The sequence below is a fragment of the Strigops habroptila genome, chromosome Z (genome assembly GCF_004027225.2).
Source record: "Strigops habroptila isolate Jane chromosome Z, bStrHab1.2.pri, whole genome shotgun sequence".
Taxonomy (NCBI): domain Eukaryota; kingdom Metazoa; phylum Chordata; class Aves; order Psittaciformes; family Psittacidae; genus Strigops; species Strigops habroptila.
Genome location: NC_044302.2, coordinates 42,430,318 through 42,449,427, shown reverse-complemented (window position 1 = coordinate 42,449,427; position 19,110 = coordinate 42,430,318). Strand labels below are relative to the sequence as shown.

The 19,110-nt window shown below is 47.5% G+C and overlaps 1 long non-coding RNA gene across 2 annotated transcripts in view; it reads right to left on the bottom strand.

Moving 5' to 3' along the window:
* Positions 1–465: 465 nt before the first annotated feature.
* Positions 466–19,110, bottom strand: part of LOC115601344 — a 35,382-nt gene continuing 16,737 nt past the window's right edge. For both annotated transcript variants that reach the window (XR_003989311.1, XR_003989312.1), the window contains one exon: positions 466–3,359. This is a non-coding gene — a long non-coding RNA (uncharacterized LOC115601344). The remainder of the gene's footprint in view (positions 3,360–19,110) is intronic.

Below are 19,110 nucleotides of genomic sequence, written 5' to 3'. Positions count from 1 at the left end.
CCAGACCCTCAGCTGATTGCTGGGATTATCCTGGGCACATATTCCCTCTGTTCACCTCCTGTTTCCTCCCTGTGAACCAGGGATAATGGTATTCTGTGTCCTTCCCCAGCAAGGCCTGGCACATTTGGCAGGTATTAGGTAGGCAACATCTGAATCCAAGCCTTAGCACTGACTCATTACCATCCAGGCCCTTAAAGTGTTCCAGCGCAGTGGACTTTTCTCCCAGAACCTTTCCCAGCCTCCTAGGCATTGAGTATAGACGGCACAAGACGCTGTGCCTTTCCTAAGTGATGCCTGGGGTTCTTCTCCTTTTTTTTTTTTTTTTGTTTTCATCATACTCCACTTCTTTGATGTTGTTTGTTTGTTTGTTTGTTCTGGAAGCCTAGAAGGCTTTCAGGAGGGTTCACTTAGGGAGAGAGGCAGCAGAAAGACACACATTTCTCTCTGGTTTTATTCTGAGTCAGAGTAGGAGGCTTGATGCAAACATTTATGAAAGGACTTGGGATCTAAGTCTGCTGCCCAAACACTGCTCTTGGCCCAGTGATGGAGGCACTTGAAGCTCATGGGCATGTCACTTCTCCTGGGGTGTATTTATACTACCATTCACGGCAGTCCTTAGGCAGATGGAGAGCAAGTTACCACTGCTCACTGAACTAGAACTGAGCTGGGAAAGACCTTCTGCTCCTAGTGCTCAGAGCAAGCTTGGGGCTGGCTGGTACCTGCAGCCCCCAGCCCTGTCCACCCTGCAGGAACAAGGACCAGAAGACAGACACTCGGGCTCCCAGGGCTCCTGGCCCCATGTGTGAACTGTAGGTAGGATGGATGGATGGCAGGTTCCATGGCCCCCGGGGTCCAAGTGGATCCAGGGCACAGGCGAGTGACCTGATCAGCAGCAGTATCAGGAATACACACCACTATGCACAAGGATGAGCCCAGCAACATGTTCAGCTCTTGGCAGTAAGCAGGCATGGGGACAGCAGCCAGCACTGCTCTGTGCACTCACTGACAGTGGTGGCACTGCTGGGAGGTGTCATGTCCCTTATGGGGCTGGCGGGTGTACATCAGTGACTCGCCTGGATGGGCCAGCATCATCTTCATGAGCAGTACAAGTGTCCACTACAGAAGAGCAAGAGGCAGGCCATGCCACCACAGGCTGTGCTACCTGCAGCTCCAGGCCTGGAGGAGCTTCAGACGCCACCCGAAATAGCACAGGACTCTAAGAAGGTCGCCTGGTGGAAGCGGTCCATTGTGCCTGTCCTGCTCCATGAGCTTCTGGAGGGCTGTTACATGGAATAGCCAACGCGTAAAATATGTGAGCACTCCTCCGAGCAGGAGCACAAGTGATGCTGACCCTCGGTCCCTCTTTCTGCCCTGCTGATCTTTAAATAACAGCAGAAAGGGCTCAGACACCTCCTGCCCATACCATCCCAATCATAGGGCAAGCATGTGGCCTGTAGGAGCCGGAGATGGTCTGTAGAGGGAGGAGGAGTGACCCCTCAGGCAGAGAAGGGGTTGGCATGGAGAACCCAGCTCCCTAAGAGCTGACATCAGGAGACAGAGTGCTCTGTGTTTAGGAGGCAGAGCAGAAGTGCCCTCAGGAGAGGGAGGCATGGTGTCCATGTGGCACAGTACTGTGCATTTCCTCTTGAGATGTGCTCCCAGTGCTCCCCAGAGGCTGGCTTGTGCACGTCTGCTCACACTAGAAGGGCCAAAGGTCCAGCGTGCACATCGAGCACAATGTGACCTAGCAGCTGCAGGAAAAAAGGCCTGGCTTTGGGGCTGGGCTGCACTTTGACAGGGGAACGTATTCACTGATCAACGCCTGAGCGTCCTTGCTGTGTTCATGCTCCATTACCAGCCGGCTGCTGAGTAACTTCTGGGTAACAAGAAATACTGTTCCCCAAATGCAGCCCTGCAGTGATTCATCAGAAGAGCCCTTATCTTCATCTTTCAAAAGCTTTAGTAATTTTAATGAATAAACAACTTCCTGCTGGCTGGCTGTGTGATTGCCCAACACAGACTGCAGATATTCAAAGAGAAGAGCCCGTGATCCATTAGTTGGCTAAGGGCTATTCTTAAGCCCAAGAGCCAGGATAATCCTAGGTGGAAACATCCGCAAAAGGGTCAGCTGTTAGAGGCATTTAAGTGCCTTTACATTGGTATCCAGAGACCTGCTGGGAAGCTGAACCCTGTGGAAGACCTCTGGTGACCTTTTTCACAAGTCTTGGGGGCAGGATTCTAAATTACTGAGGCACGTCTGAAGGCTTCGCGCTCTGTTTTCTCCATCACTGGGCTCTCAAACAATTGCATCCTTGTCACACATTTGTCAAAGAGAAAGGGGCGGACGAAGAAAGAAATTTCAATAGTCTCAGGGTTTTTAATGCTGAATAGCACGCGGAGGTGGAAGGGATATCCTGAACAATGTCTGGTCTCCGGGCAGAATCTGTTTCCCATGACAGTCCCTTTCTGAAGCAGGAATGCCAGCATGAAGCAAAACTTGTTAAAGTAGTAAAAGAAGAAGTCTCTATTGTGTCCTGCATGACAGAGTAATCCTCCCCAAAGAACAGACTGCTGTCATTTTCACTCCCATCTGTGAATTTTGGCTTCATTCAACTTCATGATTTTCACAAAGTACAAAATTGAAGTCCAAACCTTTAAAAGCAGCCCAGCCAACCTTGCAGGATCTTTTTGCAGACATGTCCACGGCTGCAGAGGCAGTTTTCCTGTATGAACTCTAAAATGTCTGACTCTATCAACCTGCAATAGGGTTCCCTTTTAGGAGACATACTTGAGAAAAGGAAACAAGCATTTTCCACATCTCCATCTGTTCCACTGGCTAAGCATCGTTCTCCCTTTTCAATGCTTTATTCACAGGTTATCATTCTCCTCCTGATTTCTCTTTAGAGCTTTGCTCTGTGAAGTACCTGTGAAAATCCATAAACAATAGTTGAGAGTTATCAATTAAGCAAAGCTGTCTTGCTGCTTTCTCCTTCTGCCCAGTGCTTGTTCCACCTTTCTCTTCTGTGTTTGTTCCCTGGACAGAGCTCTCAACTCAGCCTCTTAAGTGTTGTATCAATAATTAATCACAAGTGTCATGAGTATTGTCAACATCTCTATACAGGAGCTGAATGCAGCAAATAAAAGTGAAACAGTGCCTTAGAAGAGAAACACGGCTGTTCCTTTCCCCCATTTCCATTCAGAAAACTACTGTCATGTCCTTCCCACTTACCTTGTTTTTGTGGGCACATAGTTTCAGCAGCAACACTTATCACAGAAGGGTGTCCCCAGAAGCAGCCTGGGAGGGCTCACCAGTGACTGCAGCGCTTGTAGCTCAGCATCGACACCATTCAGGGCTTCTCCTTCCCACCCAGAAGAGCAAAACACATCTGTTGTGATTTGATTGGAATAAATACAAAATACCTGCTGCCTGTGCTGGCAGTCAGCTATCTCTTGAGAAGGCAGACACTGAAAGCTTTATAAAAGCAGACAGCAAAAAACAGGTTGATGTTTATATGACATATGACTCTGGCATTAAAGGGAAACCAGTTTATTTTTCAGGGAATGGAGAAGATCCTAGTAATGAATCTGGTAGTGCTCTAAAACAATATTATCTGGAGCAGGGCATCTCTCTGGGTCCCCAGTCACAGGGGAAAGGATGCATGCAGGGGAGGCCCAGCGGGTGGGATCCATGCTCTCAGCTCAACCGACTGCATAAAGGACCCTGGGATTTTTAACTTCATGGACCCAGACTGAGCCCAGTTGGTGACAAACACCAATGCCAGTGTTGGTGGGACCTCTGCTTTGCTAGTAAGTGCTATCCAGATTTGGCTTTCACACTGGAGGCTTAAGTGACTTGTTACAGCCTTTGCACACAAGCAAAAGAATTCCTTGTAACTTTCAGAGTTACACATCTCCAAATCTGATGACAGCTCTGCACTGTTTACTTAGGGATTTCTTGCATTTTTGAGACAGAAGTCTGTCAGCAAGGAATCAGACCACGGATGACTTGGTTACTAGTTCATCAGTAATGTAATTACGCAGCCTTAAGATTCTTTTGAAAGATCTGCCCTACTGAAGCGGATGGGTTTGATAAAGATAGTACTGTACTGCAGACAAAACCTGTCCATACAGTTTCACATACAGTGATGCTCCTACACAAACCCTTTTATTGCACACAGGAACACCATGGTGGCAAACAAACGGGGTCGTCACTGTGGCTGGTGTTCCCAGATGCACACTTTGGCCAGTAAAGGTGTGCTTTGGTAGCAAACTAAATTATTTCTTGAATTTGATCCAAACTGACAAATAGCTGTAATTGAAAAGAGGGTAGTAGAAGTTTCTGAAAGCGGAAACAACGCATTTTGACATTTTCCAAGTGAGCTCCTTTGCTTTCTTGTTTCATGAGGAGCTTTCAGTTTGAATGAAAACGCTCTAAAAAGAAGAAAGAGGGAGGTTTCCCTCTGGCCCAGGTGAAGTGGAACGAATGCTCTGGCTTGCCACCTGCTACGCGCAGTCACAAAATTGGCCTCGCTAGGTACGTGCATGCTGTGGACGGGTCTTCTTTTCACAGGGAGGACGGAGCTCCAGAGAAGCAGTGTAATGGGCACACCAGCTCTCAGGCAGGGGCTTGTAGAAATGGTTCTTTAAAACCCCTTTAACTGCTAATTTCTTTAAGGCGTGGAGGGATGTGGTTTCTGGTTGCAATCCCTTGTTGTTACAAGTGGGCTGGCCTATCTGTACTAAAGAGCCAAACCATGATGCTTCCTTAACTACAGCTGCACAGAGAGGACCACCCACTCCCATGGCTGCCTGTGGCGATTAACTCTCCCAGCCACTGATCCCCTGTGGGGTGCTCAGGTAGTTTCACCGAGTCTTTCTTATGCATTTCAGTGAGCCCCCACTTTCCAAAAACTGCTGACAGCCATGCACCCTCCATGTGTAGGAAGGAGGTGTGGCACAACACTGTTTGTTTGCAGAGGTACCACTTCACTTGTGCCTCTATTGGCTGCAAACCTCACCAGAAATGGCATCTTCTAGATCTTCGGCTACTTATTGCTTTCTACAACTACCTGAAAGATGTTGTAGTGATGTGGGGTCGGTCTTTTCTCCCCAGTAACAAGAGATAGGACAAGAGGTAACAGCCCCAAGCTGTGCCAGGGGAGGTTTAGACTGGATATCAGGAAACATTTCTTCACAGAGAGGGTGATCAGGCATTGGAACACGCTGCCCAGGGCAGTGGCGGAATCACCATCCCTGGAAATGTTCAAAAACCGTGTAGATGAGGCCCTCAGTGATCTGGTTTTAATGGTGGGCTTGGCAGTGGTAATGGTAGTGCTAGGGTAATGGTTGGACTTGATGATCTTAAAGGTCTTTTCCAACCTACTTGATTCTGTGATTCTACTTTGTTTTGGAGAGATGTGCTGAGAACAGTTGCCTGCTGGATCTGTGTCAGGAATAGTCAGAAATAGGACTTTCCACAGAGAGCTATTTTTTATCAGTTGCTTGCTTTTTAATCCACGTGACAAGTACATCACAGATCTTCAAGGGATACTAATTAGGCACCTAAACTGAGATTAAGTGGAAAAGGCTGGCAAAGCCATCTGACTGCTATAATTACCATTCTCCTGTTTATGCTGTGCCTTTAGCTGGAGTTTGTGCAGGACTGGTGAGAATCCAGGATCACTCATGGGTGTAAATTAGGGTTAGTCACATTTCCCTGGTTTGCTGTATGGCTGCTGCAGATCTCACATGGAAGCCAGGCAGAAAGGGGAGGAAGCTTCACACTGCTTCCTCCAACCCAGCATCTCTTATATAGTCAAGATGTTTCAGCACTTTTGGGGCAGTTTATATGTCACTGGGCTTGTTGTCAGTCTTCACATATGACCTGCTGGCTGCCTTCACTGCAGTATGAAAGCTGCAGTTTCTTTTCAAAGGATGGGGATCTCATATCCCGCCAAGGAATGTGCTATGGGAATAACCTCAGGTAGCAGTTGCTTGGCTCAATCTACGCAAGTAAAACATCACTCATCATGGTATAAGAGATATCGAATACAATTTTCTTCAGAGTCAGCCCACTCTAACAAAGATGTCAGGTTATATGACAGGGTGAAGAGATGGAAAATGGCATACTGAGACTAAATTATAGCTTCCAATACCTTTCATGCTAAGGCACAGTTCAGTTTAAAAGGAGATCAGGTTGTAGTACATGGATGTAGTCCCCATGAGACCATGCTAAGGGTACTGTGTGGGTGCACAGCAATGGGGTATAGTCTGGGAGGTAGTTCTTGAAATCAGCAGACATACAGCACTGATAAGAACAGCACGAGACTGGTGCCAAGTTCCACCCGGGCCTTGTTAGACCTGGGTTTAGCAGATAGATATATGAGTCCTCAGAATTGGTCCAGTAAATTTTGCAACTGGAGAGAGAGGCCTTGACTGGAAAAACTGAGATGTCTGACAGCCTTTTCAAGAGAGCTAGGGTATGTGAGCAAGCAGAAGGAATGACTGCACATGCATGGGGGTGTGTGCATAAATTTTCCATTTACATAAGGACTGTTGGCAAAAGCTCTCTGGGCTTTAAAAAGAGAGAGGCCCAAAAGCTCGAATGATGTATGCTGGGGAGAAGGGAAAGAAGCTGGTGGGCAGGTCTCAAACACATACAGTATATTTAGCTTGTCATCGTAATTTCTGGGGCATTTCTGTTACGAGGGGAGATATCTTGGGAAGCAGAAGGGAGCTTGTGTTTGTGATAACATGTAGAAGTGAAAGCCTGCTAGATGTACTGAACCACTTCTCGGTGGGTCGCCACCCTAACCTCTGCCTTGGGTGCAAAAACCCTAAATTTAAAAAACAAAAGAACTGAAACAATCTATTCAATACACCCTTTGTAGTGGTAATGACTACTCTGTGTGCCCTTCTGTGGAGAGAGCTGCGGAAAAGGAATCGGCAGCAAATCTGCAATGACCAGCCAAAGCAGCAACCGGAGATACAACAGCATCCTGCCCTAGAAGTCCGGAGAAGCAGGTGAGGAGAATTTGGAGTTATTAAACTTCAGAGGAGGGTTGCTGTCATGGTTTAAGCACAGCCAGTAACTCAGCATCATGCAGCCGCTCGCTCACCTCCTCTTTCCCCCCCGGCTCCCAGTGGGATAGGGACGATAACCAAAAGAATGTAGAAACCTCAAGCTGAGATAAGAACAGTTTAGTATCTAAAATATAACACAAAACTACTACTGCTACCACTAATAATAATAATAATGATAAGGGAAATAACCAGGGAAGAGAGTATAAAACTAAAAATGGAAGGAAAAGAAAACAATAAACAGCAGTGATGCACAATACAATTGCTCACTACCCACCATCCGATACCCAGCCTGACTCGAGCAGCGATCTGCCCTTCTGGGTGACTCCCACTGGTTTATATACTGGGCATGACGTGCTGTGGTATGGAATACCCCTTTGGGTAGTTTGGGTCAGGTGTCCTGTCTCTGCTTCCTCCCGGCTTCTTGTGCCCCTCCTCACTGGCAGAGCATGGGACTGAAAAGTCCTTGGTCAGAGTAAACATTACTTAGCAACAACTAAAAACATCCATGTGTTATCAGCAATATTTTCAGACTGAAGCCAAAACATAGTACTGTGCCGGCTACTAAGAAGGAGAAAAATAACTTACAGCTGATCCCAGGATTACTGGTTACTCATTGTGTCCTGTCTCTCTGTAGTCTGATTCCTTTGTGTTTTCTGGGACATGGTGCCATAAAAACTTCCGAGTTTTTTTTCCCTGAGCCCCTAAGTGGATACTGAAGCCAGCATACATCACCAGTCCTAAAATCTGATCTTTGCTGGCATCACTGCAGTGCACCAAGAGCAAGCGTAGAGATGCCAGCTGCAGGTTCTCCAGGTGCAAGGGCTGGGGCACCAGCTCACTCAGGCAACGCACTGGGTGCCTGGGAGTCATCTACCAGCACAGGCTCTGCTGCATGTGCTGGGCCTCCCTGGCAAGGCCTCCTCCCATTCTCCATCTCCAGAGCTGTCGTATCCTGGTTTTCTGCTGCCCCCAGGATACCACAAAATGATCCCCAAAACTACTTCCCATTTTTGTCTCAAAAGGCTGAGATCAGAACGTATTTCAGCTTAACATCCTACAGCTTTGCCTGGCTTCTCTCCCTCGGAAAAGGGAGGAACAGAGATTCAGGAAAAAGTCTAGGAAAAGCTCAGAGGGAAGGAGAGAAACCTGTCACTGTGGCAGGAGGGCAGCTCCTCTCAAAAATGGCAAATCCTTTGTTAAAGGGTGAGAATATTTGGAGACATGGGTTGTGGGGTTTTTGTTGGTTTTTTTTTTTAATAATTGAAATATTTTGTGCAGGATTTGTTAAAAGCCATTTATGGCTGAAAGACAAATGTTTAAAGACTAAGAAAAAAGGAAGCAATCTTCAACTGAAAAACATGGAGCTTGGATGCAGGCTCACACATCCACAGAGAACTGCTTCCCGGCGGGCAGAGCTAGCTGCAACCAGGTACTGCCAACGACATCCCGATGGAGCTGTGCTCCGCGCTGCACAGGGGCTGCTTGCGCACTCTGCTGCGTGGGGGGATTCCTGCAGGAGCTGTTCATCCAGGTTGCTGGTGACTCACAGCCGCAGGAGCAGACGTATTGAGGAATGTTGTGCCGGTGATAGCCCCTTTTACCTCCAGACCATCCCCATAAGCCTCCAGAGCCCACCTATGCTGGCCCAGCTACGCTTGGAGATCTCTCACTTCCACTTCTCTGCTTGCCTCCATCCTTCCAGAGGCGTGCAGTGATGGCCGTGCTGCCCTGTCTGCTGCTAAAGCCCCATCCCTTAAACATCTGGTGCCCAAGGGTCCTTCCAGGAAAGAGCACTTCACACAATTGCCTCTTGAGGAGGGACACGCTTGGCCCCTCCATCAGCTCGTCTCACACCACATGAGCCCAGGAGGGGCTCTGCTCAGAAGCAGTCTGTGGACTCAAGGCCTTTTCACATAGCAGAGGGGCACAAGTACATGCCTCCCACAAGGTTTTCCATTCAGCCAGGTAGCTTGGAGAATAACTTCTATCAGGGGTCTCTGCAGTAGAGCCAAAACCTGTCCAGGCTTCCTGGTTTTCGTTTGTCACCCCAGTGCCTCCATGGCGATTAACTGGGAGAGTTAATCACCACAGACAGGCATGGGAGTGGGTGCAGCATACCACTGTAAACTCAGCAGATCCTTTCCAAATCTATGGGCACTTCCAGCTAATCCACACTCTCCAACTCCATCGCTGCCTTTCCCACTCTGCAGAGCCCTCATTTGTCCCTGGTTTACCTGTGTCCTTCATGCCTCTTCCCACCTACTACAGAGCATGGGGAAATTGCCAGCAGCTGAGATCTAGGGCTACTTTAGCAGTGACGTAGCCATTCCTCCAAAGATCAGTGGTGTGACAGGCTTTGCTCTACAGAAACCAAACGACATTAGCATTCATGACTTAATCTTGTGCCAGAAGGATCGCTATAGAGCTTCTTGAAGAAAGGGTGCTGAAGCACCTCCCGTATGAAGACAGGCTGAGAAAGTTGGGGCTGTTCAGCCTGGAGAAGAGGAGGCTGCGTGGAGACCTCATAGCAGCCTTCCAGTATCTGAAGGGGGCCTACAAGGATGCTGGGGAGGGGCTCTTCCTTAGGGACTGTAGTAGTAGGACAATGGGTAATGGCTTCAAACTTTAACAGGGGAAGTTTAGATTAGGTATAAGAAAGAAGTTTTTTACAGTGAGGGTGGTGAGGCACTGGAACAGGTTGCCCAAAGAAGTGGTAAATGCTCCATCCCTGGCGGTGTCCAAAGCCAGGTTAGACAGACCCTTGGGCGACATGGTCTAGAGTGAGGCGTCCCTGCGCATGGCCGGGGGTTGGAACTAGATGATCTTAAGGTCCTTTCCAACCCAAACCATTCTATGATTCTGTGATTCTATGAATCACAGAAAGATCTATATCTGATAGTCTTCAGCCCAACCCCTTGCTCAAATCAAGGCTCACCAAAGCTATGTCAGGTTGCCCAGGGCCTCATCCTGTCAGTCTGGAGAATGCCCAGGGACAGAGATCTCACCACCTTTCTGGTGCATCACTTGTACCACTTTTGTGGGAGGAATTTTTTCTATAGGTCCAACCAAAATCTTCTCTGTTGCAAACTGTGCTCATTGCCTCTTGTCTTTTCCCTGTAGACATGTGAGAAGAGTCCGAGTCTCTCTCCCCTGTAACCCTGTGCGGGAGTGGATGGCAACAGCTAGCTACCCCCTCAACCTTCTTATCCCCAGCCTGAATAAGCCCAGCATTCTTCTCTTCCACCTCTTACTGTTTATTAAGTTGGGCATACCCTCTGTTGCATCAGAGTATTATCTTTTTTTGCCACCACTTCCTTGTACAGCTTTCTCCTAAATGTCTCTCCCATCATGGGCGACTCAAGATCTGGTAGTGCAGAAAACCACTTCTGACCACCTTTAACGAGAGAGTGAATCACTTTGCAGAAGCAGCCCAGAGAACCAGCCAACACCCTGCCATCAAGATCTCAGAGATGTGCTCCAGAGAAGTGCTAATCCCAAGAGAAAGCCCATTTCACCTTCCTGTTAGACCTCTTCTCCGCTCCTCTATTCCTGCCCTCCCCACACTCTTGTTGCCGGTGCTTAGCTCTGAAGAGATGCACTGCTCTCAGGGCAGCTGGCTGGGTTGCTGGCCTAAGAACACTTTGTCCCCAGCAGATACTCTTTCCAGTCTCCACTTGGGCGAGCCATGGAGTGGTTAAGTGTGTATTCAAGCCTCCTCGTCATAGCTCTGCTCGGCAGGCATTTCACCCGCCACATCGTGTGCATCCTGCCAGAGCGGAGAAGCCCTTGAGTCGGTTGCAGCGGCGGAGCGTGCAGAGCTCAGGGACCTCTCTTTTATGCTGTGCTTGACTACCAAATGTGCCACGGCCTCAAGTGTGCACAGCTCACATCTGTGACATCTTAGAATTCAATGGCAAACCCAGCTCTTTCTGAGCTAGTGAAGCCAGTCACAGAACAACTGTTAAGACTCTTTGTCTGGAGCTACATTTCCAGGGTGAACCACAAAATATAACCTAATTAGTGAATGGGAAGATTTAGCTGGGTTTGATATTTGAGAGCAACTCCAGTTTCTGCTGAAACCATTGGAACCATGCTGTCACCTGGATCAGGCCTCCACAGCCTGTGGCTGTCCATGCTAAGATGTGATAACAAACCATCCGGATGCATCCTGGCAGCCTGGCTACCTTGCCACTAAAGGTTGCATGCCAAAAAGTTCTGAGTACTTGCTAATGCCACTCTCATGTCCAAAAGCTGCTGGACACAACACTGGAAAAACCTGAGAACGACACTTCCATGTAAAAATTTTTCTCATCGCTTTGGGATTTCTAGGCAGGTCACATTTTGTGTACAATGAAAGAAAATCACACTAATCATTCAGTGAATAGATATAATATGATGAATGGGATTTGGGGGGTGCTCAAATGAAATGAATAGGGAGGTAGAAATGCTCTGCAGCACGCTGCAGACTTCTAAGAGGAGCATCTGCAGCAGGCTTCTTGCACATGCTGCAGGGAAGGTGATGCAGGACCTCAGTGCACTACACTGAGGGGCACAGCTTTTCTGATTTTCCTGCATTTCCCAGCCTCTGTCCTCCTGTTTGTGTTTTTTGTTTTGTGACTGCAGGAAAGACACCTTCTACAGGAGGCCTTGAAAACACAGAAGCACAGATCTTTCTATACTTTCCAGTTAAATATTTGCTGTCCCAGACAGAAAATGCTTCATTCATCAATTGTCTGAATGCCCCCACCTGGAAAAGAAGCACTGAGCCCCAGAGATCCTTCAGCAAACAAATTCCTTCTCATTACTGACTCCGTGGGCATGACTGCTCTCAAGAAACTTGAAAGTCAAGCTACTCAGAAGTGCTGCCCATACATGTTTACCTTGGACTCCAGCTTCCCTCTTCAGACTAAACCAGGTACTTTTTGTCTGGTTTGCCTAAACAAGTACAGCTGAGAAGCAAATGCCGGAGCATTCCTGGGGGTTCGGCCATGCTAACCCTGGGTTTCCAACGCACGTTTCTGTTTGATTCCTGTAAACTCCAGGTTAACCACGAACACCCGCACGCTCCTCAGCACCTCACGTCAATATCAGAAATAATGGTGTATTTTTTAACATGTACTTCACCTTACTCTTACATCCTACTTCAGGCTTGTGTTTTACATAAGGCACAGCTGACTACTGCAAAGACCTGCTTGTAACCCGAGATCAGCCTGTGGTGGGCTGCCCTGTCTTTCAGGACAGATATTTAAGGCCCAAGAACTTCAGCTGCATCTCTCCAAGAGGCCATTGAGCTAAGTGGGAAGGCACAAAGGTGCTGTGAAGTGCAAATCATTTCCCCTGCAGGCTGGACTGGTCCTGTCAGAGCCTCACGGGAAGAAGCTTAACCCCAAAGTGGTCTGCAGAGCTCCGGTCACAATGCTCTCAGCAAAACAAATAGGCTTGAAGATGCAGCGTTCATCAGGAGTAAATAACTTTGCAGTTATGTGCTGCGTGGAGCACGCAGCTTCAGTGTGGTGAGCTTACTTAAACTGCAATATTGAGAATGAGAGCTGAAATCAGCGCGTTAGGTTAAAACTGTCCGTACCCCAGCTAGTGAACCCCTGAGCAGTGAATGTGCTGTGATGAGTACAAAGAGCTTCATAAATAGGCAAGAGTTTATGTGACATTTCAAAAGTTGATACTAAATGTTTTTCTCCCTTAGCAATTCAGTGTATTTCATCCCTCAGACACTAAGTGGTATTAACGTATTTCAGAGTGTCACAGTGTACTCTTGCTGGAATGGTAATGTCGGTTCATATCTGATACGATGACTGTGCTGTTGGCACGGCTGGAGTAGGCCCCGAGAGAGATCTGGCCCACGGATTTTGTAGCATTGCTCAACAGTCATTGTCTGGAGCTTGTATCTACACTGGAAAGTCCCAGATACATAGCAATACTGCAGGCAAATAGGCATTTGCCTGAGCCACGCGGGTCTCTGTGTGGCTGAGCAGTACTTGTAGCCAGAGCATCATGACCCCAAGAGTCAATGCTCACTAAAGGAAAATAGCCAAGACATTTTGTAAGGAAAAAGAAAGTAAAGCAAAAAGATAAAAAGCCAAATAAAGGAGATAGCAGGACATGCGTAACAGAAATGTAACATGCTTTATTTACACATTTGTTCAGTACTGACGTGGAAAAAGCCTGGGCTCTCAGCCAAAGATAATACCAAAGTGCTGGGTGAAATCCTGCCTCTAAGCATCCTCTAACCTAGCCAGAGTCCAGAGGGCCATCACCAGCTGGCCACAAGGTCCTGTGCTGCCAACACTCTGCTGCTTAACACCTTGCATGGCAAACAGCACCTCTTCCCCTCACGGACTCACGCTGTTCCCTCTTTCTGTCTCACATGGGAGAGGACACAGGGTACAGCATCATTGAAGGGAACAGAGTGGAACAACCATATGAGCACTAAAATATCAGAGGAGCATTTGCCTTCTCAGGGCAGCCGCAGTTCCTGTGTATATGTTAGGGGTGGAAACAAGCATCACCCGTTGGCAAATTGAAGAGATCTCCAGTGCAAAGCCATGGAGATGGCTGGTGGGGCTGGAGCGCCTGATGTATTGATGAGAGATGGAGGGAGCCAGGCTTTGTTAGCCTGCAGGAGAGATGTCTTGGGGTAAACCTAATTGCAGATATTCACTGCCTCACAGGTGGCTACCAACCTCCTCTCGGACGTGCACAGGGACATCTTGTCTTATAACATCTTGTTTAGTCCCTTGTCCTAAGGGACAAGAAGGGACATGTTGTAGCATGGGAAATTCCAGTTGTACATAAGGAGCAAAACTCCTTCCCTTGAGAGCGGGGCAGCCCTGGGACAGGGCCAAGAGAGGTGGTGGGATCTCCACTGCTAGACTTGTCCAAAACTTAGCTGGACAAGGCCCTGAGCAACCTGACTCTGCTTTGAAGTCAGGTTTGCCTTTAGACATGCATTGGAGCAAAGACCTCCAGATGGAGAGGGACTCTTCATTAGGGACTGTAGTGGTAGGACAAGGGGTGATGGGTTCCAACTTAAACAGGGGAAGTTCAGGTTGGATATAAGGAAGAAGTTCTTTACAGTGAGGGTGGTGAGGCACTGGAATAGGTTGCCCAAAGAAGTGGCAAATGCTCCATCCCTGGCAGTGTTCAAGGCCAGGTTGGACGGAGCCTTGGGCGACATGGTTTAGTGAGAGATGTCCTTGTCCATGGCAGGGGGGTTCGAACTAGATGGTCTTAAGGTCCTTTCCAACCCAAACCATTCTATGATTTTATGTGCCCTCCCACCGGAGTGTTTTCGTGATCCTGTGCATAAAGCCTGCAGCTCCCAGTCATGTGTTAATCGCATTTTAAAAATTAATTTCTGAGTAATCCTGGGGATTATTTATGTGACCCCAGGGCTTACTCACATGAGGACCGAGTGTAGGACTTGCTCATAACTGAAGAGCTAAACTAAGCCAGCAGCCCAGCGGGATTATTCAGCCTGCAACAGTATCTGGCAGATGGAAAGCATGCATGCTTTCCATCCATTCCTTCTCAGACAGTGCTCTGAAACCACACTTTCTCCAACATTGTGTAGCTATGTAGGAGAACAATTCAATTAGGCTGGCAATTATCCATGTGTTTCTGTAGGAAGAAAGGTCATTTTTTTCTTCAGGTCTATTTGCAGTGTGTGTTTCAGTTTCACTTCGCTTCTGCCAGGCTAGAGAAGTGCTAGAAATCGAGTTTCACACCATGGACCTCCTGCAGATCCCTGTATTATCAAGATGTGGAATCCCCAGTTCAACTCTACCAAAGAGTTAGTGCTCTGCAATTTCTTGGGAGTGGGTCTTCTCAGCACCTCTGCAACCGGTTGATCTGCCCCAGCTCTTACAGAGCAGGAAATCACTTTAAGCAAAGCTGGTTTCACTTGCTCTTACTCATTCACAGATTTCCCCTACCCCCTCACAGCTATGTGTTCACAGGCACAGAGAGGTGAAATCTGGCCAGGACCACTTCAGGTGACAAAGTGAATGAGGGACGACGGCTATCAAATTCTTATTGAGCCTCCTGGGCCCCTCTTGATTGCTGATGGCAAGCTGGTTTCTGGGCAGGTCTTGTGTACCCCCTAGGATCCACGGATTACTACAGGGTGATAATTTCACCTCAGAACTCTGCTCACTTCAGCGTTTCTCCTTGGTTTGAGATTCTTGAGGTATCAGAAAGAGGAAAGGCACAAGTGTGTTGTGGGACCTCGTTGCCATTCTCCTGTTACTAGAGCATATAGTCTCTTGGTGGTAAGTCACTATCTAATGTCAGCACAGGCTTCCTGGCGTATGGCATAAGAAGCTGCATTCAGTCAAAACAAATTCTCCATCCCAACTTCAGTCCTGCTACAAAAGTCTTGAGAAATGTCACTAAAGGAGATCGGAAAAACATAGAATGGAAGGCATCTCTGGAGAGCCCTTGTCCAATGACCTGCTATAAGCAGGGCTTATCACAAAGTTGTATCAGGTTATCCCTAAGGATGGAGATCCTATCCCCTTTCTAAGCCCTGTCATAGAATCATAGAATAGAATGGTTTGGGTTGGAAAGGACCTTAAGATCATCTAGTTCCAACCCCCTGCCATGGGCAGGGATACCTCTCACTAGACCATGCCGCCCAAGGCTCTGTCCAGCCTGGCCTTGAACACCGCCAGGGATGGAGCATTCACAACTTCCTTGTGCAAACTATTCCAGTGCCCCCCCACCCTCACTGTAAAAGCCCTGTCCCAGGGCTGCACCATGCTTGTGGGGAAGTTCTGTTTTGTCAAAGCTTCTTTTGGACTGGGTGTTCCAAAATTGGTCTTAATTCCGGATGCTGCCTGATGAGTGCCATGTAGCAGTGGGGAAGCCCTTCGCTCCACTGGCTTCCAAGGACCACCCAAGCCCTGGTCATCTACTGAGGTCACAGGGCTTCTAGCTAATGCCTGTGCCCCTTGCTGTCCCTCTGTGTCTGCAGAGCTGCTCTCCAGACTGTGGGTCTCATCCTGCACCGCAGCTGGGCTCATTTGCCCAGGCAGTGCTCTGGAAGGCTCCTGGCAGCCCATTTCTGCAGCCCGCTGAGGTCCCTCTATGCTCCCCTCCAGCTGCTCCCCCAGCATGGTACCATCCCCAGTGCCCTACATCCCCTCTTCTATGTTCTTGATATGGCCTGGTACTGACCCTTGAGAAATGGCACTTGTAACTCTCTGCCAGCTACTCTTTGGCTGATGGACCAGTACCATTGAACCTGTTGGTCCATCCAGTTTTTCACCCACTTTGTAGTTCACCTTTGAAATTCGTAATTTCACCAGTTTAGCTGCAAACGTAATGCTTGAAAATGCAAAAATAACCCTTGCAAAATGATTTCCCTTCCTAAAAAAATCACAATTTGCAGAAAGAAACTTTTCTTTTTTATCAATTTGATGCTCTGCTGTTGGCCCAACCTGGGAATCAGCATGTTGGTATTGTGCTGCAGTTCTGAATACCCTGTTATTGTAAGAAAGAACATCCACTTGTAATTTCATACTGGCACCAGCGAAAAGGTTTTGTCATATGTGAAAACTAGCAGGGAAATCCATCTTTTGTAAACCCCTAGAGTTAGAAAGTTCATGTATTGTCAGACAATAAAACAGATAGCATAAAGGAAATGGACTGACAATGTCTTGTAAACATAGTCTCACTAATTAGAAAAAAGGAGCATTGATGCTCTTATCTTGGGACAAAAAGTGAGCTACTGGAATGAGTTACACACAGCAAAGAAATCTGGCTTTAAGCTTAGTTTGGGTGTGCTTTAATCTGACATCCTAACAAAGCTGTATGGTGAGTAATACCTGCAGTATGCCTGCCAAAGCTCTGCAGCCAAAGCACAACTCTACCTGTCACTCCAAAGAGGCCCAAATGAATAGCAGGACACTAATCCCTAGGGCACCACACAGCCTGCTGCATCTGGCTGCTACAGTCGGGAGCAGTTGATGCTTTCTTCCCGATTACTACAGGTGTGGAGCTCACACACATGCAGACAAAGAGGTGGCTGCTCTTTGCTTGGGGTTAGCTAAAGATCTGGTACGGAAACTAACACGCTCAAACTCCCGGGGCACTTGCAGTTCACTGCCCACCATAGAGTTTCAGAATGAAAACTGACTCATCTTTCTCAGGATGACCCCACACCTCCACGCATTGCTAACAGGGTTTTTTTGCCATGATGAAGTATTAAGGGGGAACTTCAGACACTGTTTCTGTTCACATTTCTTTAAAAGCTCAGGTTTCAGTGCTCTGCTGTTTTCTTAGGAAAAAAACACTATGCTGGCAAATCTGTTTGTATCTCAAATAACTAGTGAACACTGTAAGTTATTAGATGTGGAGCAAGAAATGTTTTTCCCAGTGAGATATATGGAAACTTTGTTTTAGCTTTACAGGAAATGTACCCAGAATTGTTCTTACAGCACAATAAAGGTTAAGAGAAGAGGTTACCTCTGAACCTGGTTCTTTCTGTGGGTTATCACTGAGTTCATACTGGTGCTTACTGGGCAGGGGACCCTCTCCATCAGCACTCAGAGGATCCTTGGCAGGAAATCTTGACAATACCCAGCACCACCTCTCTCCTGAAGGGGTCCTTCTGCTGGGTTTTTCCTAACAGTTTCTCACTCCTGTCACCTTTATTCCCTTAACAAGCTGTTAGCACTGTGTGAGCTAAATTAATAGCTAGGAATCTCTGCTAGTAGCTAAAGGCTGTGGATTTCACCTATTTTAAAAGACAAACACATTTAATCATACACAGAATGACTCCACTGCAAGCTAAACAACAAATATAAGCTCCTGCCTGTGGTAACTTTATGAGTTATGTCACCATAGATACAGTACTGTCATACCATTCTCACAGCTCAGAAAAGAAGTACATTCTAATTTTGAGAAAGTGCTCACAGCCTGATAAAATGAAACAATTGGCTCAGTCAGTGCTGGGTAGAAAAGATTTCCAATCCACTGGATAGCAAATGAGGAACTTCCTTGCAATTGCTCTCAGAAAAAGAAGTAATTCTAGTGCGGAGTCAACTTTGGATCTCTGCTTCTTCCACTGCCTGGAGTGGCAGGACCTGGATCTGCTAGGATCATTCACTTACTGTCATGTACAAACAGAATCAAAAAAGTGCCCTTCTGGAGTGCTCAGGCATGTATTTTAAAGGGAGTCCTTTTTACTATCAAATCAATTAAGCGTGTATGCTACCCCAGCGCAAAACATGTCAGTGAAAGGATGAGCAAGGAACATTGCACCTGCCAACAAGGTGGACTTCCCTGACTTGCTTTCCTCCACAGCCAACCCCACATCTCAGTGGGGCCATCGCAACCCTGATTCTGTATCATGCTTTTAGGGTCACAGATTTGAGCTCTGCTGGTTCAGATCCCAGAGGTGTGAGAGGTGTAAAGTCAAGGGTTGTTTGCAGGACACAGCCCTTTAGCAGCTTACCCCTACCAAACAAAAAGACCTAACTCTCTGTTGAACACTTAACATTTAACAGATCTGAGACAGAAGGGTACAAAGGCTTTGCTGATCAGAAGCCACATTTCAAACTCCACCCTGAAACCAGAAGCACGCTATGGTGCCATGTGCATACAGGAAAATACCCAGCTTAGCAAGGAGCTGCCATATCCTGCCCCATCTTCAACTTTCGTGCTGATTTAAGGTGGAGCTCATGTGGAGTGACTGTGATGTTGAACCTCCACGTGATAACTGCACTGCTGATGAAAAGCAGTATAAGCATCTAAAAGCTGTGGTTGTGGTCTGCTGGCCAGCAGGAAGGAGAAGAAAGTCCCTCCAGACTCCCTGCTGCTCGGTCCTCCAGGGGCAACAAGGAACCTAGCTCCTTCACCTGGAGAGAGCTGCAGCTGCAGACACCCCTCGGCTACAAAGCAGATAAGCTTTATCTCCATCTTCCAGAAACCAGCCAACATCCCGGATTAAGCTTCAACTTGTTTCTCTCTTCTAGGCCCCAAGCTCATCCCTGCCCAGGGAAGAGCACT